Here is a 23742-nt window from a genome sequence, read left to right as displayed (position 1 = left end):
AGTTTCTTTTCTCTCTTCTCTTTCTCTATTTCCACTAAAAATACACTTATTTACAAGAAGATAGTTGGCACAGAAAGATCAGGAAGGTATACATCTGCTTGGTTTTCAAGTTTCATTGCATAGAAACAACACAGATAGTAAAGCAGGTGATGTTGCCTAACAAGGTGATGGAATTGAAGGTATTTCCCGAGGATTGTTTTAATAAAATCCTGGAACATTATTCTTTTCGTTGCTGGAGGAAATTCTCTCCCCTATGAGGAACAACAATTATTGGCCCTGAATGTTTAATAGAGTCTGTGGAGATTCTACTTCCAAGGAGCCCCAGGAAAGAGCACCTTTTCAAAAAGTGCAGCCGAAGCAAAGATGCAATGATTCAATACTAAATTAAAAATAGAGTCGTCCTGAATGTTCTATGCATATAAACTTAGATATAAGAAAGGTTAGTGCTTTATTATCCTAATATTTAACTCAGGGATTTTAATCCCAATCCATGGTACAGACCAATTTGAATAAGTAGGACATAGCAAAGGGATAAAGGAAAGTTAGATTTATTCACTAATATTTAAAAATGTAACCTCCTATCACACATACGGTGTGATGTCTGATTCTTGTATTTCCAAACACTTAAGATTATTTACCTTGTCTTTCCTCTTAGATCATTTACCAGCTGAATATAACCACAGGAGAGAGCTTCCGTTTCTGCATGGAACAAATCTTTTAAAAAAATAAATAAAGGGAGGGCATACATTTTCACAGCACCATAACAGGTACTTGGGGGTTCATACATCTTGCCTAGTTCAGAACCTCTGTTTGAGTGGTGGTCTTTTTTCCACAATAATTTCTAATCAATGTACACTTTACTGGAACAGAAAAAAATTTACATTGACTGGACAACCACAAAAAGAATTATATGGTGTTTTTGCTACCTGTGAGTAAATAAATATGCTTTTGGCATTCCTGGATATCTGATCCGTTAAGTGAACCAAAACAACCATTCATCCTGATTTTTTTACGGTTTAAATAAATTCTAGAAACCTATTACAGCACTCAAGGGTGAGTACTTCTGTGGTTTAAGCTGCAGGAAATATTTCTGTGTAGTATAAAGTGCAGCAAATGAGACACCAGGAGATGAGGGTTCCTCTCCTGATCTACTACTTATAAGTGATGTGACCCTAGGCAAGTCACTCTGCCTTTTTCAACTATAGTTTTCTTATTTCAAAGAGAGAAATTTCATTCATTTATTCAACAAAGATGTATTGAGCTCCCATTGCATCAAGCACAGTCATGTTCTGGGGACACTTCAGTGAACAGAAAAAGCATGGACCCTGCTCTAGGCTGGTCTAAATTCTAGACTCTAGAACCTTCCGTCTAGTTAATCTGTGAAGTTTTTCCCATAACTGAGTGGGATTCAGTGTTTCATTATTTCCAGAGCTTGTTAGGAGGTGAGAACTTGAAGTGGTAGCAATTAAGGTAGAGAGGGTGTGGGTTTCTTTAGTAGCTTTATGTTTTGTGTCTCTTTTATCTTGCTTTTACAATTAACAACACAGGAATGTCTATGCACAGGTATGGAGTGGAAAACCAAAAGGCGGTGAGTATCTTTTCCTTTTTGTACCTCAGATGACCCATTTCCACCCAGTTCCTTTCTACATCCTGACCCACCAGCACAAGGCTCAAAATGCCATTGAGACATGGCTATTCTTAAGCCTGGCCTCTTCTAAACTAAACTGGACAAGGATTGCTTCCAGCACTTGTAAAAGACGGGGTAACTATTTCAAGAGGAGACAAAGAAGGAGACTTAGAAAAAGTTTTCAATATCATAAGAAGTCTTCTTTCACTCAGACTGCCTTATTTCTCCTTCATACCAGTCAGCATAATAAACTTGGTTTTGTGGCTAAAAAAAAAAAAAAAGAAAAAAAAGAAAAAACAAATAGAAATAATTTTGGCAGCTCAAACTGGTATTAGCAAGCTTTGGGAGGTCAGAGATCCCATTCAATTCAATAATTATTCTTTGCCTATTTGTATGTCAGGCACTGTGCTCAGGGTTCAGATGCAAAGAAGAAAGTGACCAAGTCCCTCCCTTCATAAATTTTCTGACGGGTGGTGGAAAGATTTGGGAGAAATCAGAATACAATCTAACATTTGAAAGTAGAAAAATTTGAAAGGTGCTATGGTAAAGGAAAAAACAAAGTAATTTATCCTAAGAGTCAGAGAATGTATGGCAGTTCAGTTTACTTTTGAACCGGATGCCTGTGTCATGTCCCCAATGGCTAATGGGAATGCAGCATCAGTCCACAGCCTGGACTTGACCGGTCACCCCTGAGGCAAAATCCCAGTGAGAACCAGAGATTAGTGTGAGTTCCAAACTCCTTTGTCCATTGTCACCACCTCACATAAACCCCTCTGAACACCATACCCAGATACCACCTTAGGAAGTACAGGAAGGGGAGCAGAAATCTGTAAGACTGAATTTACTCCAAAGAGACTGAGGAAAATAAAAGATACTATTTTAACCAGAAGAGGAACTGAAATACATTAACTGTCAAGTTAAAGTACTCCAGCACTTCTGCTACTAGGTGAGGTGAGAGTTTATGAGGAAGAAAGAATCAATCATAGAAAATAAAGAAGCCAAATGTTTTCTATATATCTGAATCAATTTTATTACATTTTAAAACCTGTTATATCTCCTACCACATCTCAAAGTAACCTAAAATTCAGCATGTCCAAAACAGAAATCATGAAAATTTCCTATCCACAAACCTGGGAATTTTACATTATTTTCTATACCAGTGGCACTACCATCCACTCAAATCTAAAATCCAACACCTACACGTCACTTTGCCTTTTATATTAAACCCATTCGCTAATGACACTGAGTTTATTTACTAAATATACCTTGAGTTTTTCCATTTTCTCTCTGTCTCTAATATCACTATATTCTCTCTCTTTTTCTCTCTGGCATTTCTCTCTCTCTCTTTTCCGTTCTCCAGCCAGAGATAGCACTGAAAATGTAAATGTGATCAGATCACCAACCACCACCATGTAACCCCATACCATTTGTTTTAGAATAAAGTTTAAATCTGTAATGGGGTTTAGAAAGCCTTTCATGGTTGGTCTCCTGGCTCTTTTTCCCCTACCACCTACTTCCTCTGTGTACTCACACTTCCTTCACTCTCCCCTCTGGGTTCCACTCTCTCACACTAAACTTTGTGTGTCACTGTGGAATTTCTTCCCACTCTACTCCTTTTCCCCTCATTAATTCTTATCCTTCCTCGAGATGCTGGCTTCTTCAAAGATGCCTCTGGATCACTATGCCAGGTCAGCTCCCCTGCTATATGCACTCATACTGTGAACATTGTGAAACTTCTTTTCCAGCTTTTGTTTCAATATGTAATTATACCTCTCCCACCCCACGGGATTGGTGGAGCCATGTCTGGCTTTGCATCTCAGATCCAGGGCTGGCACTCAATAAATAGAGAATTAATAAACAGAACTATTCTCTCTCTAGTGGATGGATTTTTCCTGAGGTTTTCTCCTCAACCTTTATGGTACGAAACTGATTTTGGAAAATCCAGCTGCATGTTTTCTCCCTCTTCAATTTACTTGTGAAGGTAAATAGGGACCACAACAGAAACAGGAAAATAGTCAACAGGCTATTGTCTATTTCCATAGATTCTAGAGGATAACTTTTAAAAAATCTACCTTTTCCTCGTTAATAACTAGATGATAAAAGGTACAAGTTTGAAAGGAATTTATGTCTGCCTACAAAATTGTCAAGGAGGCTGACTGAGGCTGAAATTATAGCAGAAGAGTTTCAAATCTAACTCCCCCGCAGTGAGAGAACATTCCCTCCTTCTTGCAACCTTATTTTAATTGCTTCCTCCTAAAGTTTCAGTAATTTTTTCTTGTATTACCCAGCTCTTGTACTAAATGCTGAAAAGAATATAATACTTCTTCCAACCTTGGTGAGTAATGTTCAGGCAATTATCTCCAGTTCTAAGTATTAAGTTTTAGCTTGGCACAGAAGAATTGCATGGTTGGGTAATTCTTGTATAACCAACAATAAGAACTTTTATTTCTGTTTTGACCAGACCCTGATTTATATTTGTATAAATGAGTTACATCCCCAGCTTTTAAGCTGTATAGTCCTGCAGGCATATAATCACTGGAAGCTTGAGTCCTGGTCTCATCCACAAAGGGCCTAAGTTCAAGTGGTGGGAAGCAATAACAGCGTTATTCCAACCACACACCTCTCTTTATTATTTCTATATGAAAATATGTTCCAAGCTCCAGCAATGGATACCAAGATGGGAGGAGTCTTGCACTTCTCATTGAGGTTAACTGTTCCAGCCATAAAGATAACAGGAGATAAGCAAGGAAGCCATACCTGGCTTTAGTTTCTGCAACTACTTTAAGTCTTTGCAACTCCCCAACTCCAGGGAACCGCATCCACATTGCCAGGTGCTCCGGATTAAGACCACGTAAAAAGAAGCACAGACAGAAGTCACAGGCCAAACTTGCCCCAAGGTCTAAGGCTCCTGCTTGAATGCTTATGTGTAGAAAATTCTGTGCCCTGAATTCAGAGACAGGAAAGCCCATGTACAAGCCAAAGGATTCTCTTGAAAGGTGGACTTCTTAAAATTAATTTCATAATTTCCAGGGCCAAGTGATGTGCAATATCCAGAGAACGCTAGTGGTAACATCTTGTTAAGGCCACTGACATTCATTCCCTCATAATGAGCTCATCTTCCCTCACTCTTTTCGGACAGTAAAGTGGAAATATCAAAGTATCTTGCTATACTCCCCAAAAGTTTTGTAATTATGACTAAGCTTAAGTTAGCTTGCTTTAACAAAGCCATGGCTAAAAGATGACACACAAAGACTAAGAATCACTTACATGGGCAGCTTCATAGAAGAAAGACTTCAAAGTTATGCTAATTAGAGGTATTACAGCCTCAAGATAAAAGCCTTCTAATGAGCTAATTTTATAGATATAGAGCACTTCGATGTTGAATCAGTCCACACTCAGGCTGCCTACTTGGAGCTACATATATTTGTTTCAACATCAGCACCTCTTTTATACGAAAGAATTTGTCCTGACTACCAGCCAAAGCTACTTTACCAGAAAAAAAGGTGAAAAATGAAAAAAAAATGCAAGAGAAAGGATTTAGTAAATCTAGACATAGTATTTCCTTTCAGGAAACAGAAAAAGTTAGAGCAAACAGCCCAGCGAAAGAAAAGCATAGTTGGTAATTGTCATTCACTCTTTCTCTCGTTCAAGTATTTATTGACATACAGTTATGTTTTCCCAGTTAGCTGTATGAGCTGCTTGCCCTTCAAGAAGCATAACAGTTTCAAGATACCAAGGTGAAAGTAGATATGGTCCCAGGACATACAGAGAAGAGCCTGAGAAGAGGCAAGTAGAACAGAGGGATACCTAGGTGGTGTGAGCTGGAAGATGTAGGGCTGAGTGGGGAAACTGCTGAAGGAGATGAAATCTACCTGCAACTCCACCCCTGCCTCATACAGCCTGAGGAAGAGCTCACCAAATGGACGTGTGCACACGGAAAAGTCTCTCCAATCACAACCAAGAAATATTGGAAGACAGCTAGAAAGGGAACAAGAACTAGAGAAATGTGAGACAAGACTGACATCGTTAAAGAAAACCTGTCTCCAGATGGTATCAAGAAAATTTTAAATATCATAAGGAAAAAAAAAAACCCTGCTCTGCAATATGCATCTAAGACCACATGTTGAATTGGATGAAAATAGAAACTTGTGTCCTTTTTGAACAGTAATTCTTTTAAGCTTGGGCCAGGTCTATGGCAGAGAATTGAGTGTGGGAGAATCCAGGGACCCTAGAGTGGAATCTGGACAAGAGGCAATTCCTCTGAAATGCAGTTATAAGATCATTCTGGGTTTAATTGTCAACTCTTAACTTCTTTGAGGAATTCTGACACTATAAATTTCTAAGGATGAAAAAACAGCCCTGTTGAAAAGGTAGCATATGGGGAAGGAATTTTGATTATGCTTTCTTCAAATATGAAAGCCCTTCTTCAGCTGCAACATTCTGGACTCTTGAAAATTTAGTTGATTCTTATAATGTCATGAAAAAGGAAACAGCAACAGATTGAAGCAAGACAAGTTTTAGACTTATTTGGGGACTTAAAGATCAAGGTATTCTAAAAAGAAGTTTGGACCAATTCCAAAAATGCAAGAGAGAGGGAAACAAAGAAAATGATTTTTAAAATATATTTAGGATCTATATATCTATACACGTGCTCTCATCTGTATTTTTTGTTTTGGGGGGTAGGTTTATGAAGTCTTAACTGGTTCTGATTTTTGCTCTGAGGTTATAAAGATAGTTTTAACTGTTCTCACTCTGGGGGGAGTTGGCATGGATAGGGAGGAATAGGGACAGGAGCATGATAGGAAGTGTAGGTAAAGTATAAGAGAAGAACCACAACAGTTCATAACCTGCTTTGGGTTCAACCTACATCTCAAGTTAAAAAGTTAAAGCTTACATCAAAGAGAAAAGATTTACTAAAGGCACAAAATCTTTCACTGAAAGAAAAATGCACATGAGATTCATTTGCTATCTATACTCTCCCACATTTGAGCCCATATATAGAGTAAAGCACTGTGGGAATAGGATGCAATCATTAATTTTCTTACATGGTATCTGCTCTCAGGGAAGTTGTATTCTGGTATGCAGACAGCCATGAAAGAGACAAATTCAATATAGTATGATGGTAGTGGTGGTGATGATGATGATGATAAGGGTAAGCACTGTGTACAAGATACCACAGGGCATAGGAGTGGAAACCTCTACATCACCTGGGAAAGGAAGGGAAAACTTCACAAAGCAGGTGTCATTTGAATTGCATTTAGAAACAAGGGTCCATGTTTTCCACTTAACCAAGGTGAAGAGAGAGTCATTTCAGGCAGAATGTACAGCACAAGAATATATAGGGAGGCCTATGAAGTTTAGAGTATTCAGAGAATTATAAATTGTTAGATACAAGAGGTTGAGGAAAGTCAATGACAAGAGATTCAGGAGAACAGATGGATGAAGCCCAGATTACTAAAATGTTACGGAGTTAAGTTTAATCCTATAGATGATAAGAAGATATGAAAAGTTCTTAGGAGGAAATGACATGTCCAAACTTTCAGCAATGGAACACATTTTAGCAATGAGTCTGTCAGAGCCAATAGATCTCCCATCATATTGATTAGTTAGGATAAGATTTCTCAGTAGCCTTTGAAAGTGCCCTTAATACAAAAATGTCAACGCTTTTCTCAGAAGTTTCTGAATATAACTATGTAACTTCCTGACCTCTAATCCTGGCCCTCTAGAAAATTCTAGCCCTGATCTCTTGAGATAAGTAAATGTAAATAGACATTGATCTCCAGAGGAACAGAAAATTAACCACTCAAAAAACATATATATTTTTTTATTCTTACCTGATGGTACAGAGAGGCCATTCATGGGATCTTTTATTTTTCTGACTCCATTATTGGGAGCACTCATAGGAAATCTAGTTCTAGGTCTCATTTAATGAAGAAGAAGGAGGGAACCCACTGTAATAGTTGTTGAGAACAACTAAGCTTTGTAAAAATCATCCTACTGGCAAGTCCCTAGAATTTGTTATTTGTTATATGAAGTTTCCACAATTGGGCAAGGAGGTTAAATTAAGGTTAAATTAAGGTTGTCAGCTATTCTTAAATGATATTTTCAGGTCAATGAAATTCCCAGGCCCAAGAATAGTACTCATGAAACTGTAAGAAGTACCACATTACCACCCTGTGGTTCTCAACCTTAAGTTATGTCATAGGGCTATAACTGCCCTGCTCATGACTTCTAAGAGTGGGAAGCAAAGTGATTTGAGGATTACAAAAGAAAGCCACTTTACCCATGAGAGGAGGAAATCAAGTGTGACAGCCAGATATAAGTATTCTTAGAAACAGGCTCACATGATTTGTGGAGAAGTTATGAAGAGCTGTTAGTGGAGTCTAGTGTTGTTCAATCTCTCTGGATGAAGTGTAAAAACTTCCTCACCTCTAGGATGAGTGGAAGTCTTCCTACATTATATCTGAGTTAATTTGGGAACTGTGCATCTTCTTCCAGAGAGACAGAAGGTTGCCTTTGTCTTTACAGTTTTAATGGTTCTTGAGCTTTGGAGTTGAGTCCAAAAGTAGCAAAGTGAAAAAAATCATCAGTGCATGGATCAGAAAACCAATTTCAGACCTAGTTATGCCACCTACAAGTGGTCTTGTGGGGCCACTGGGTCTCAATTGAACCTCAGAATTCTGATTTTTAAAATTGGAACATTACTCACCACTCCTGTTAGACTGTTTCTGCTAAATGATGCTGTGTGGATCCAGAAATAATGCATAAGCACTAAGCTAATATTTTAATAGAGCTATATAAATATAAGCACCAGTACTAGTGATGGCCAAAGAGAAGCCTGTTAAGATGATATCTGTTTAGGAGAGGAAATGAGGTTGTGAAGTTGATATTAATGATCTTTGAGGGCCTTGCTGAATGGTTCAAGTGATGAGAAAGTAAGAGGTTTGAATTTTCCTCTTAAGAACAGAAATTTTTGCAGGACAGAGTTGTCAGGTTTTCCAACTTAATGAACCTGCAACTTTGATGTGGTAATAGAAGCTAACTGTATAGACTGGCCTTGAATTTTAATGATTCATAAAAGAAGTGCTTTAAAGATGCTGTAGCTAAGAGGCTAATGTCTGAAGTCTTGCATCAGATTGCGTACTGCTTCCCTTTTCTTGGTGATCAGCACCTGGCTGGCCTAGGCAACAGAAATCATAATTGTCCCTTCATGTTTACAGCTAGAACATCAGCATGATAAGATCAGACTGGATTAGAAGGTACATGTAAATTAGTTGGGAAGAGAAACCACACAATTTGAGACTCATTAAATTTACCATATACAAATCAGAACATGCTATCTCCTTGCCAACATAAGCTCCCTCCTCTTACTTTTCTTCTAGCTACATAAATGTGCAATTATTTGACCTTTTAATCTCTTTCCCTCACTCTACCACCTCAACAGTTGTCAAGACCAAGATATTTTTTCTGCAGATCCTTTTTGTACTCTTCTCCAAAAAGAGAAAGGACCCAAAGGACTCACACTGTCCTTAGTGATCTAGATTGGAGCTCAGACATAGACAGTATCTGGAAGTCTAGCTTCTGTTGGACTACGAAAAATTCAATATACTAGTGAACTGAGCTTGGAGACTACTTCCAAATTTTTGTTTCCATTGTGAACCCCTTCTGGTCATCCTGGCCATCACTGCTTGCAATAACCTTTTCAGCACCCTCCTTCCTCTTCTGCCTCACAAGAATATACTCTTCTGTCTGTGTCAACTCTCTGCTTGCCTTAAAGAGCTTAGACCCTCTATCAACAGATAAGTTCTTCCATTCTTACCTACTGAGTTTCCCCCCAGGAACTGTGGCAGGTTTGACCACAGAAGTGGTTCTGTCCATAACTTCAGCTATTTATTCTTGCTTCAAGGGTCTGGGAGAAAGCTAGCTGGATGTTCTCCACTTTCACTTTGTAGTGCTTGGTCTTACTCTATTTTCCTGGCTTTCTTCTCCTTTCCTTCCCAGGGCCCATCACCAAATACTATGTCTGGTTTTCTCTGCATAAGAATAAGGGTGGGGAAAGGGTGATAATATTACAAATAACTCAACAATATAACTGTTTAAAGTGTTTTTCCAGAATTTAAAGGACATGTGGTTACCAACTGCAAAAACAATTAAAACCAAATGTAAATTGCTGGATCCAAACTCTATTACTATAATCAGGATAACTTGGTCTTTGCTTAAGTTCTTTCTGTCCTGGGGAAGTACTTGGAAATTCAATATCCTCCCCTGGGCAGTTGTCCACACTGCTCCTTTGGACCCTGTAGGCAGAGAATCTATTTCCAAGCTCTGCCCTGTGGCCACCTTAGCCTAAGATACCAGTGTTACACTCACTGTGTATAACAGGGCACTTCCTCTCAAGCTCCCACACATAAGAGGCCATTCTCTAAAGAAAGGTTTGGAGACCCAATCTTGTTGCAATCAAAAACAAGCTGTAGGCTTGGGTCACAGTACAAAAGATAGTTCTCTAGCTTACCCACTGTCATCTTCACACCTATAAATTAAACAAAACCATACCCACCTTACAGTGTTATTATAAGGGTTTAATGAGAAAATATATTAAAAAGCCTTAATGCAGGGTGTGGAACATGGTAATGTCTCAATAAGTAATATGAGTCATTGACACGGTCATCAAGGGAGACAGTAGACAGCAGTGTTTATGAGCACAGACCCTGGAGCCAGGCACCCAAGACTGGAATCTGTGACCTTGGGCAAGTTATTTAACCAGTCTGTGCCTCTTCCCTGATCTGAAAAACAGGCATGATGATGATGATTATGATGGTGATGATGATAGTGATGATGATGACAGTGATGTTGATGATGATAAAACTTATCTCATCAGTTTGTTATGGGTATTAAGAGAGTGAATATATGGAGAGTGCTTAAAAGAGTGCCCGACACATACATATTAAGTGATGCATATGTGTTAGATTCTATTGCTATTATTGTTGTTGCTGTTATCTCAAAAGATGGTAAAGGGCTCAGCTACAGCTCACCAAGGATGCAAGCACATGTTCTGCTCTAAATCAGATCCTCTCCACCCTGGACTCCTAACCCTCTTCACAATACCACCACCACCACCACTACCACCACCATCACCATCATCATCACCGCAGAATAATTCAGAAAGCCTCAAACCACCTCTATTTCCACTCCTAAGAAGCAGAATACTCAAGGTCTAGAGTAGATATTCTCTACCCATATCTGTCCCCACCCCAACATTAAACACAGGGCACTCCTTGGACACTGAAGTGGGAAATCACATAGACTTAACTGAACACTTACTCCTCTGGCAGGGCTCCCAATGCTCAAAGAGGGACTCTTCTTATCCACTAACTTGTTTCTGTTTTATCCCAGCCAGGTGACTGAAGCTCCAGTTCTTGCCCCCAATTCAACTGTTTCTTTTCTACCTAAAGACAAGGAAGATAAGGAATGTGATTCAAACTCCTCATAAATGTACTGATGTCAAGTTTAGTATATTTCCTATTTTTGACAGGTAGTGTAATAATTTTAAAGAAATACTTTGGCAGGTCACTGAAATTTCCAGTGGCCACAGTGCTCCCAGAATGGATTCTAACTGCATCACTAACTTTCCTTTCACCTAATTCCTGTTTAAAGCTTTGGTGATGCACAGACAGAGCTTCTTGAACATGTAGTATATATTAAAAGCAAGAAAACTTCATCAACAGATCATTAAACTTAAATATCTAAATGTTAAAGGGTTGGAAATTCAACCTAATTAAAATGGCTGAATGCAGAGTCACAATTAAACAGTGAGAGAATTACGGAAAAGTAAATATTTACACACACATTGTACACTTATTAGGGTTTACAAAGAAATGCTTCTCATTTGCACAGCTTTCCTTTGTAATGATATTCTTATGAGGCAATAGATGTGGTTATAGTTAATAATAGATGTTAAATAGCATAATTCAACCAGAAACCTCACTAATTACTGCAGAAGCACAAGACAAATGCACAGCATAATATGGGAGGTATTTCTTATCTGTTAGTTTATAAACTGAAGAAAAAGAAAGGTCACTTGTAGAAACAGAAGGGCTTACAGTAAAGCCTTAGATATTTAAATAAAAAATTTAAACACTTTAAAATTACAACAAACTTCCCATTCTAGAGAGTTCATGCTTCATTCAGAGAAAACAAATTGGCCTAAAGGAGTTTGAGTTAACTTGGCCACTCTAGTGGTAATCATCTTCTAAATTAATTTAGGGAGAATGTTCCATATTTTAAACTGCATTACATGCTGTCTTTAGAATGATGCTTACCATCAAATATTTCATTTTCCTTCAGTCTAATCCTTCTCTCTTTACAAGGGCTCTGGGACAAGTAAGGGGGAGGGAGAGCAGAGCATAATGTCACCTAAAGTAATTTTCTTTTACATAGACTATATGGAGAAGAGGTGGGAAATAGAAATGATTAAAATAAATTTTCATAATAAATTTGGGAAGGCTGAATGGAAAAATTAAAACCAAGACACATCTTTTGTTTTCCTCACAAAAGCTTAAAATCTGGATAATATTTGTAAAACTCCCTACCCTCTTAATACAGTTGATTTTCATTGTACTCCATAATGTCATCCAGTTGTTTCCCCCACTTCCACTGTTGCCTTTTAAAAATTTTTAATTTTAATTTTTTAGGGGGAGGTAATTATGTTTACTCATTTATTTATTTTAATGGAGGTACTGGGGATTGAACCCAGGACCTTGTGCATGCTAAGCACACACTCTACCACTGAGCTATACTCTCTCCCCATGTTGTCTTTTTAAAGTATAGTCAATTTACAATATTATATTATTTTCAGGTGTACAGCTCAGTGATTCAGTATTTTTACAGATTATACTCCTTTAAAAGTTATTACAAGATAATGGCTACAATTCCCTGTGCTATGGAATTAAGAGACACTTCCATGTTGTCTTAATAGTGCTGGCCTTTGAAATGTTTGTGGTTGATTTGCACCATATTTTACAAAGCTTTACTTTTTCGGTTTAATTTCTATTGGGCTTCAAGACTAAAGAGCTTGCTTTCCATCTTGATTTAAATAAAATCAGAATGCTGAAGTTAAAACAGCAAAAATTTCCAAAGTTTTTAGTTGTTCAAACACAGCTGTGCACACATAGGCACACAAAGAACATGCAATGAGAGAGAGAGAGAGTGCATGAAAGCACAAGGTGGAGGGTGTTGTTTGGGAGAGAAACAAAGGAGAAAGAGAGACAAATAGTGCCTTTAGATTTCTATGAAATAGAAACTATTATACCAAGCCTCAGTTTCTTCACAATGTTAAATAATTGTCCCATTTTATTGTGGAAAGTCTGGTGGCCAAGTGATTTTTTTTTTAATGCCTTTGAGTAAGACTACTTTGAGTCTCCTTTTTTGGTTCTCTGGAGAATAACTTTCTCAATAAAATAGAAACTGGACAATAAAAATCAATACATATTCATCACTAAAATCGTTTGAATCAAGGGAGAACTTTTTTCCTTCTATATTACCTTTTGGGACAATTTGGAAAGAAACCTGCTCAGGAAAAAGGCAAAGAGTTTATTCTGGGGATAGAAAGAATGGACTGGACCAATGCTTCTCAAACTTCAGTGTACATATGCAGTACCTGGGATCTTTTTAAAAGACAGATTCTGACTCAAGAGGTCTGCAGTGAGCCTGCCACCCTGCATATTAGCTCCCATTTGATATAGATGCTGCTGCGTTTGGATCACACTGTGAGCAGCAAGGGCTCAGAGGACCACTGGCAGTCACATCTAAATCTGGTACCTTACACAGCACTGCTCGACTCATCAGGTGCAGAGCTCTGCAAAAGGAAGCAAAGTGGAAAGTTCATATTGAGCCTTAAATTAGAAAGCTGGAAGGGTACTTAAGGGGAACCCTGATTTATTTCGCATCACATGGTGTTCTGTAGTATCACATAGAAACCATTCCAGATGGCTGAAAAAAGTATGTTTGTAACAACTTCCTTTGAAGACAGCCTGCAACATTGCTTGGTAAGTTAATTCAGTTTTTAATAACCTCCATCATATTTAGCAAATACTCTTTTTGCTATATCATCAGCTAATTCTTTGCCCAGACTTTTTAAGGCAGAAAAATTCTCTAAATGATACCCTCTTTTAAACTCAAAAACTATTCACTAATGTATAATCTCATAGTTTCCATTCTTTACACTAAGCTATCTCAGATGGTTTAGACTTTTCCCAATGGGACATTTTCCAACCCTTTAATCATTTGGGTAATCTTATCCAAGTGATGTCATTCCCCCAGAGAGTAATTTATTCTATCCTCAGTTAAAAAACATCCATCCACTTCTTTGTTTTCATTCTTTCAATCCCTAATGGCCCACATCCTTTCAAGAATTTCTATGTCATTTTAATGGATGATTAACATCTTCTTAAGATCTTTTGGTAAATAATTGCTAAATTCTCAGTATTTTTAAGTTATTCATTTGCAAAGTAAGAGACAACAATTAAGAGACAAAATTATCATCATGTTGTACTTCTGATGTTCTGTGCTTTGTTATTTGCCTCTGAAATAATCTAATAGTTTTCTAAATAGTTCCTAAATTATCCACATATAAGGCACATGAACTAAATTAAATTACAGGGACTATAAAAATAAAACAATGATTTCCTATATTTAGCTTTATTGAAATGTAACTAATATACAATATACTGCACATATATAAACATATAATTTGATTTTTTTTTACCATCTTAACCATTTAAAAACTTTTAAATGGTTAAGTAGTAAGTATATTCACATTGTTGTAGCTTTAACTTTTAATAATTACAAAACCTAGCACTGAATATTCAATAAGTAAAATGCACATCAGACACTATTAGGTAGAAATCCCTTTTTCTCCCCTTACTAGCTCTGTGACTTTAGGGAAGTCAACATCTTGGAGCCAACATTTTCTTCTTTTTAAAACAAATGATACCTACCTTACAGCCATTCATACAGATTAAATTAGATAACATATATAAGATGCATAGCACACAGAGGGAATTCAATAAACAATTATTTCACTCCTCTCTTAGTAATGAAACTTACCAATCAGACCATCACTAGTACTTAGGCTAGCATTTTTCACATTGTATTCATTCAATAAATGTGTTGGATGAATGAATCAAAATATAGGAACAATCAAGTTGAGTGTCTGGACAAAGAAAAATCACTGGATTTGGTTAAGGCCACTTTTATTATATTCATAAATTCCTATCAATTCCTCAGACTTAGCTTTTAAAAGTTTCACTCTCCGGGTTAAACAGTATAACAAAAATGAGATACCAGATATAGATGAGACTGGTGTCTACCTACGTTATGAGAATCATACTGGTATAAAAAGCCATATTGGAAGGGCTTAGGGTTTTAGAGGAAAGACAATGTAAATGAATTATATTGTATAGTTGCCCCTTGAGCAATGCAAGAGCATTGTTCCAACCTCTCCACAGTAAAAAATCTACCTATACAATTATAGTCTGTCCTCCATTTTCATGGTTCCTCCATATCCAGGGTTCTGCATCTAAGGATTCAGCCAGTGTGGCATCATATAGTAACGTAGTATTTACCATTGAAAAAAATACAAGTAGAAGTGGATCTGCACAGTTCAAACCCATGTTGTATTACATAAGAATTATATTAATTTGGTGGAAGCCTTTATTTAGGTAGGCAAGACTGTGACCATTTACCTAAAGGGACTGTGTTCAAAATAATATTGTCACAGTTAACTGACATTAAGGGCAAGGTTCCAGAAGAAGGGGGTAATGAGAAGTTTGACTTCTTAGTGCCATAAAGACTCTATCTCTGGAGGAACAGCTGTATCTTGGCATGGCTACTGATTAGTGTGGTGCATTTGGATGTCTTGAGCTACTTAAAGCTTTAGTTTCTCATCTAAAGCCTTATCACAGTGTCTGACAGATTTTAGTTGTTTTTCACAGACACTCATTGTTTATACAACATATATGTAGCCTTGTTTATAAAGAAGAAATTAGAATTCTTGAACTCTAAATCTTCAAGGTATGATATATCTGATTATATCTAAAATGTGAATAAATGGATCTGTATTTGTGGCTTCAGATTGTGTGATGATTTATGGCATTTATTTTCATATAATAATGCTGTTATTTCTAGTTTTTAATAACAAGCCTAGATGATCACGATTATCTATTAGCAATTTCAGTTATAAATAGATAAAAATATTTTCCTGCAAAAAAGGAGAATAACTTTATTAACCAAGTAACATTATAACATTAGTATTGATGAAAAATTTATTATTAAAACTACTGCAACTTTTAAGGCAAATCATGGTAGATTTTAAAGCAAATTTGGAACAGTTCATGATGAATCTGTCATTAGCAAAATTGTTGGTAAATTCTTTGATATAATATATTTAAGTTGTATGCACACATGGTTGGAATCAAGTAGTTAATTACATGCTAAAACATATATGGAAAAACAGACCTCCAGCCAACCCCCTTCCCCTAAATTCCCACTCACCAGAAACATTTTAAAATTTTTAGCTTATTCTTTTGACACTTCTCTTCATATTTTAAAATAATTAACATATTATACTACTACAGTTTTTTCTGTTTTGCCTTGATTTACTGACAATACTTTTGAGGCAGCTTTATTTCAGCCCATAGCCTTGACACATGTGTACAAGTCCTCAGCCCCATTCATCACAATAAAATCAAGTCATAACTTTGACCCAGTGCTTACATTATTATGACTTTGCAACTGCTATGCACAGTTGAGCCACGTGGTATAATTACTTTTACATTTTTCACATCTAAATTCCTAATTTTTGCTGTTGTTGTTATTTCTTTTTCCTGAATATAATAACTTTTTTTCATTTTCTTAGGTTTATAAACACTTACCATTAATACACCCAGACTCTCCTCTGGTTGAAAAATTCTCATATGTTCAAACTTGTTAGGTGTTTGATCAATATCACCTGCTTAAATAAATCTCTTAAAGAGCCTCTGATCAGCTCCAGTCTGCACTGGTTGCTCTCTAGACCTTCTGTATAGCTAGCCTTTTAGGAGTTTTATTTCATCCTTTCTCAGGGGACTGTATTTGCCCATCTCTTACGTCTTCTGGATTTCATGTGTTTATTGTTTTGGGTTTACTCACTTGTTTTTGTCAAGCACATAATTCCATAACTTCAATAATTTTTGGAAGGTAAATTTTTGAGATTGTATCTGTCATGAAATGAATTTATTCTACCTCTACATTTAACTGCTAACTTGCTAGGTACAGAATGCTAAATCAGAAGTCACTTTTCCTCAGAATTTTAAAAGTATTGTTTTATTATCTTCTACCATCCAATGTTAGGTTAAGAGGTCTGAAGTCAGTCTGATTCTTGATTATTGTGTATCTGTTTTTGCTTGTTTATCTCTGGAATTCACTTGACTCTTCTTTTTATCCAACATATTCTAAAATTTTACAGTGATACAGTGGCCTTGGTATGGTACCATTTTCACCTATTTTCAAGGCACTATGTGTCCATTCTTTCTGGAAACTCATGACTTAAGTTCTAGGAAAACAATATTGAATAATTTGTTTAATGATTTTCTGCATTTCATTGTCTCTACTCTCTCTTCTGGAATTTCTGTTACTCAGCTATTGGAACTTGTAGGTTGGTCGTCTTTCCCTTTCTCTCATTCTTTCATTTCTTATCTGCTTTTTCTCTGTTTTCTAGAAAATTCTTCACTTTGTCCTTCTAATTATTTTTGCTCTTTTTATTTCTGCCATTTTAAGTCTCCAAATGTTTTTTGTCCTCTGAATTTTCCTTAAAATATAGTATTTCATCTTCTATAATTTTAATCTTCTGTCTATAATAAGCAATATTAATAAACTTCATTGTTGGTTTTAATTTCATTCTCCCTGCATATTGTTTTCTCTTTGCTGCTTTAGTCTACTTGTTCTGATTATTGCCATTTATATCAGATATTTTCCTCAAATGTTTGGTTATCTTTTACAGTCTGCTCCTATTAAAGAAAAGGGCATAAGAAGCTGATTGGAAGTTCTGTGTTCATGGGTAAAGGCTCATTGACTATGGATTTCACTGCAGAATGGTAAAGTTAAGTCATTTTGTTAAACAAATCCCAAAGCTCATAACATTTACTTAATCCTCTTGTTTAGTATAAAACATTACCCCCAACTATGTCTGGTGTGTTCCAGTGCAGAGACCTTCTGTTTTACTTCTCCAGAGAAAAAGCCTCTAGTCCTTTGCTCACATTGGGGAAGAGAGTCTTGGGGCTTATTTACCTTAAATAGTCTTTCAACTAATCCTCCTTTTTTTTGCAGCTCCACCTTCACCTCCCAAATCCAGAATTACCTGGCATTACAAATTTCTGAGAATACTAGAGATTTTTTGGTATAAATCAGATTTTCCCCTTCCCCATTGACAGTTTAGGATTTCATTTTCTCCGATCAGCTACATTACACCACTTATCTATCTGAATTTTATCTTTAAACATGCCTCTTCTCTTTTTACTTTATCATCGTGAGTTTATAGTTTTAAAGATATATATCTTTACCACTGACAGTGGAAAGTTAGGAAGGAGTGAAATTAAATGCATGTATTCCATTTTCCACTTTTAACTAGAAGTCTCTATAACTAATTGCTAACTATATATTGAAAAGGGATTTTTTAAAAACCTCCTCTGTTAAAGTTCTATAGTCAAGAAGGATCTATTTCTTTTTTGTTATTATTTGTTTTTTCTATATTTTAATAAAACATATTCTAGTGTTGTTCCCCTATGTGGAAAAAAAAATCAGTGATAATGGCTGCTATACTGTCCAATAACATCTCCATATTTTCCAAGCTTATTGAATGTCTCTCAATATATGCTTAACAAACACCTGTTGAGATTTTTGAGCCCTCTTAAACTTAGACTTTCCATTATAAAGCCAATCACGGGAAACTCAGCTGGTCCTTCCCAGTCACAGTGATGAGACTTAGTTCATTTTTAATGACCAAGAACTGCCCTAATATGGGCAGTTTGCTTTGTAAAGTCAGAACAGCCCTAGAGAATAATCAGTGTTCCAACTTCTTACAGGAGATCATGAGACTGATCCTTATTTAAGAAGAAACATACTTTGACAAATGCTTCCACTTTGCCTACTTGGTCTCTCTGAACAGCTCCCCAGGGTTCCTGCATTTCTGAGGGGTGAATATGAGATCTTATTTTCTCTTAAGGTGTCACTATTTATGACTTTCTGGTAGCATTAGGTCCTATTATAACTTGCTGAAGGGTCCATAGATAAACATGAAACAAAATACAAAACAAAGCCTAGATTGACTTTCTGATGGATTGCAATTCATGAAAAAATGTGAAGCCAGATGATTTCCAGGTTCACCCTACAGGTTTTTTTAGTTTTATTTAGTATTGCTTGTATTCCTCTCAATCCATACTTGACTTAGCTATCTTGTTTACCAACAGCTCAAGTGTGGTTTCACAGATCCATCAAAATTTACAGTAAATTAGAAAGGTAATGTTTCCAAGAAGATTTAAAATTACTGGTAGTAAAATAGCAACCACAACCCAGATTGGACCCTCTGGAGAAGGCTGAGGTTTGCTTTTCCTGAAATGGTCAATTTTAGATTGCGATCAAGGCAGCTTCCTGAGTGATGAGTGAGTTAAGGAGAAAGAGTTTAACAAGCCCGTATGTTTCAAGTTCTGTAATTTCATCCTCCTGGTATAGATTCATCATGTTTTTTGCAAAGTTACTTTAATGTTTTTTTTCCCTAAGCACCATAAAATATAAAACAACATAAAACACTGTAGTGGTTGTTTTGGTGTTGTTATTTACAATTAAACACTTGTTAAAATAAACCTGCCGTTTTGTGAAGGCAATTTGAGAAAATGTTTTACATAACAATTTGAGGTTTAATTAACTTAGTGTTACAGATGTAAAGGCCTCTTCCAAATCCTCCTCATTTTAAAAAAACTAAACTATTCCTCTATTTTCAAATACATAACTGAAATAGGGTTACACACTGCTTTCAATTAAAAAGGCAGCAAGCTTTAAGTGGATGTCAATTATTTGTTAATTTATAGTGAGGGAGAGAGAAGAAAGAAAACAAGGCTGGGGTAAGGGCTGTGGTCCAAATTTGCCAGTTTCCCAGGTGATTGCTCTATTTGAATTAAAATATCAGTTTTGCTAGCTCAAGTCAATAGAAACTCCTTTCCCCACAGTTCCATATAGTATATAAAGAACAAACCTCAAAGCAATTCAGTGGGCACATACTTGGTGGTTAAAGTACTCTATCTTAAAAGAAAAATAAAATCTTCACTACATTCAGATACGGCTCCTTCCCAGCTGAACATACTATGACCACAATAAGAAGTACAGAAACTAGTTACAGGTGAAACTCAAAAGCCTTGACTGTTAGGTCAGCATGAACTCATTGAGCTTAATCTGCCTCCATGATTTGTGAAACTGAATTGACTCCTCAGTAAACTGAAAGACAAAGCACCAAATTAATGTGAAATGCCTCTTAAATGTAGTTGTACTCAACCTCACCCAATTTTGAAGTTAAATCAATGAAAGAGGAATCTAGTCTTTAGTATTCTTTATAAAACTTACTTATATAGTTTTAAAATTTAACATGGTGAAAAAATACACATCTTGAATTTTTCCACACCCCCTTCCCATAAATATTATTGCCCTTATAACAATGTTTATGTGCAAAATTATACTTAAGGTTATTTATCTTCTAAACATTTGATGTAAATTTTGCCTTACTGAGGGTTCAAAATACTGACAAAAATTTCCCCCTGCTCATCTAAAAAAAGAATAAATTCCAGGCTTAAATTGTGGGTAGAATTTTAGCTTAATTAGATGCATATGTCCAGCTTTGTTCTCTGTCTAAACCTAGGAGTACTTCCAGCTTTGGATTTACAGAATTATTACATTTACAAAACAAAATGCAAACTTAAGCTTGCTTTCACATTAGAATGGCATAAAACAGCTTGGCTGAGTAGACACAAAGCTTTACTCCAAATGTTTCCAGACCACCAGTTTTATCACATACATCCAATAGGCAGGGGGCAGGAATAAGACACTGGAAGGGTAGCCCCTAGGCACGGTTCCCAATATATCAGAGCAACAACACTGGAAGGAAGAGAAAGACTGGTCCAAGTAGGACCAGCATCTCCTGGGGTCCGCCTCCAGAAAAGTATGTGAATAACATATTTTTGCTTCGCTTGCCAGTAGACATAATCAGTTGAGACCAGCATCAGAAGGAAAACTCACTCAAAGCCTTTAAACCTACAAGAATGAGAAATACCCGTGCACAAATTCTGCCCTCAAATCTTCCAGCAATGCTTTATGAGACCAGTGATGTACAGCATTAACCTTCAAGGATCTCAAGGCACAGCATATAAGAATGCTGAAAAGGTCAGACCTTCACACCATAATTACTACCAAAAATTCATAGGATACTTTCAGTGTTAAAATTTTCCAATTAGTCACACTTATAAAAAACATCTAACAGTATTAAAGAGGGAAATAACTTTCTCCTCTTTTAACTAAAAACTTAATTGTCTTCAATTAAGTGTTTAGGTAATTGGGCGATGCTAGTTGTGCTTCTTAGCAAATAAGCAGGATACACTTATTGTATTCTTTTTCTGCCATGAATTCTAAGTACAAAATGATGCCCAGAGTGGTTTTATTTGGTCTGAGTATTATAAAAGACTTTACATTTCTTTAGGGCCTAAAAACAGAAATCTAAGACAAAAGCTTCGGAAACCATCTGGATTTTCTATCCAGATATATATTCATTCTGCAGTGTTTGGAGCCATGTGGCTTGAAGTGGTTTTGTTTTAATGAACTTGTCCCATTCTCATTTAAAAGACCTCTCATTTTACAAGACTCTCCGACACCAGTTTAAATTCTCTCCCTCTTCTTTATTCAATACTCTCAGGAAACTAGACTTGCTTCTGCAGTGTTGTAAAACTGTGCCCAGGTTTTCATATTAGATTGCATTTTCCACACACCCAGGATACAAGGAGCAGAGGTGCAATTTATATCACTAATATCCAAGGAATGGCAGGAAGTAAATCTGTTTGGCTTCTTGGATCCTTGTGGACCATAGTATATCTTAAAGCATAAGAAGCTTAGATCAGGATTACATAGTTACTATGACCTGTGAGGCAATTTGGGTTTTTTCTGGTGAGAAGGGCAAGAGTGGAAAAAACATGCATTTCTATTACAATTTAAAGAACGTGCAGACTTTACATGAAGATGGAGCCTGCTATTTCTCTCTCTCTCCTCGTATGTATGTGTGTGTGTGTGTGTGTGTATGCAGTATTTGCCTTCCAAGAAATTATTATCTATAGAGAACATAGATACCCATAATGCTCTATTCGTGTAGGACAAAACAAAACCACCATGATTTATACCATGATACATACCACCATGATACATTTATATCAAAAAGTACAAGGGAAGCCTGGGGCATGTGTAGAAAAAATCCACTTAGGGCATTCGGAGAGGCTTCCTAGAGGAAACGAAACTTTGGCTGAACAAGATTTTGACAGGCAAAACAGGGGTGGAAGGAGTTAATTAGCTGAAACCCTACAACTAAATACAGAAGCCACACTTGCCCACAGGAGAGTTCTTCTGTTCTGGTATTCAAATTCCCTCACAATGGTCACCAACTTGGCCAGATTCAGGAAGTGCTGCCACTATTGTCAGTTCTGAAAAACATTACTGCACCTATCTACAAAGGTAAGGAAGTAGCATTACGGTACTTGCTATTTATAAAATATAAGAGCAATTCTTATCAGATTGGAGCTACAAGAAGAAAAATTTAATATTTGTAATGTGTATATAGAGATTTATCTCTGAGACACTCCTCATATACATTATTTCCTAGTATAATCTAATGTTTGCTAGGAATCTTCCTCATGTTCAATACTTTTTAGAACTGTAATAAATAATCCAATTCAATTTTAAAAATAATAATGTTTTCTTCCAAATTCTAATAATCTTGTGATACAATCTGTCCCCAGTTGTGGTTACATGTAGTAATTTCCCTTCCTTTCCAATTTCTTTGTCCCATTAATTTTTTTATATGTGGTCTTTTGGTTCAAAGAGGCCACGAGAGGTTGGTCGGGTTCTTTAGAATTCATGGTTTCATGAAATCTTTTCAATTTATTTATTTAATGTTCAAGATATTACTCCCCTGAAATATTACATAAATCAACTAATGGACATCATTGCTGACTGGGTCAGATGTTTCATTTGTACATTTAAACTCAACTGTAATAAATCTTCAGTGAGTCCATTTTACTTTTCTTGTGCTAGAGGGGTAACTATAGGGGAGGCAATGCTGCTCATATATATTAAAACTATCTGCACAAGCAAACCTCTTTTCTGAAGTAAATTTCCTCTCTAAGCAAATGGATTATTCTTTTGAGATAAATATTTGATTGCCATGAGCATTTGCATTTATGATTTTTGGGGTAGATGTTATCTGTGATCATATTTGGATTTTACTTAAGTCTCGAAAATCTAGGTAGAAAATATTCACATGTCCAATTTAATTTGAGCTGTACATTTTTTCTTGTTAATGAATCTATAGGCACACCATTCCTCAACTTCTCCCTTCCTGGAATACCCTATAAGGCAACTAACTAGGTTATAGGAAGCTGGCACTCTGCTACTTCATGTATGGTCTTTGGAGATAGGTATTGGTCAGACCAATCTTCCACTATGGCCTCTTCCCTAACAATTAAAGCCAGAAAATGAACACATAGCCTAAACATGAACAATGAAACTGAGAACTAGAATCCTGGGTGTGTGATGCAAAGACATGGGATGGTGGGTGGTCAAATCATTGCCAGAGCAGTGATGCTGATGACAGTGGTGACAGTGACGTTAATGAGAACAGTGGTTCCAAAGACCACATCTCAGCAGATGCACTTGTGGTAAGAAGCTAGCTGTGGTTCTGTCTGGGTAGCTATCCTTGTTTCCTGCATATTCTTACGTTTTGGTTCTCTGGTCTTTTACTGATCCTATGGGGCCTAAGATATTTCTTACACTCCCCT

General features: G+C 36.5%; 1 long non-coding RNA gene across 1 annotated transcript in view; it reads right to left on the bottom strand.

Annotated features, from left to right (window-relative positions):
* Nucleotides 1-23742, bottom strand: part of LOC140696067 (uncharacterized) — a 527390-nt gene that overhangs the window by 307833 nt on the left and 195815 nt on the right. The window contains exon 3 of the long non-coding RNA XR_012072059.1: nt 10949-11073. This is a non-coding gene — a long non-coding RNA (uncharacterized lncRNA). The remainder of the gene's footprint in view (nt 1-10948; nt 11074-23742) is intronic.

Source organism: Vicugna pacos, chromosome 4 (assembly GCF_048564905.1).
Source record: "Vicugna pacos chromosome 4, VicPac4, whole genome shotgun sequence".
Classification (NCBI taxonomy): domain Eukaryota; kingdom Metazoa; phylum Chordata; class Mammalia; order Artiodactyla; family Camelidae; genus Vicugna; species Vicugna pacos.
This window is presented reverse-complemented; position numbering and strand designations above follow the sequence as displayed.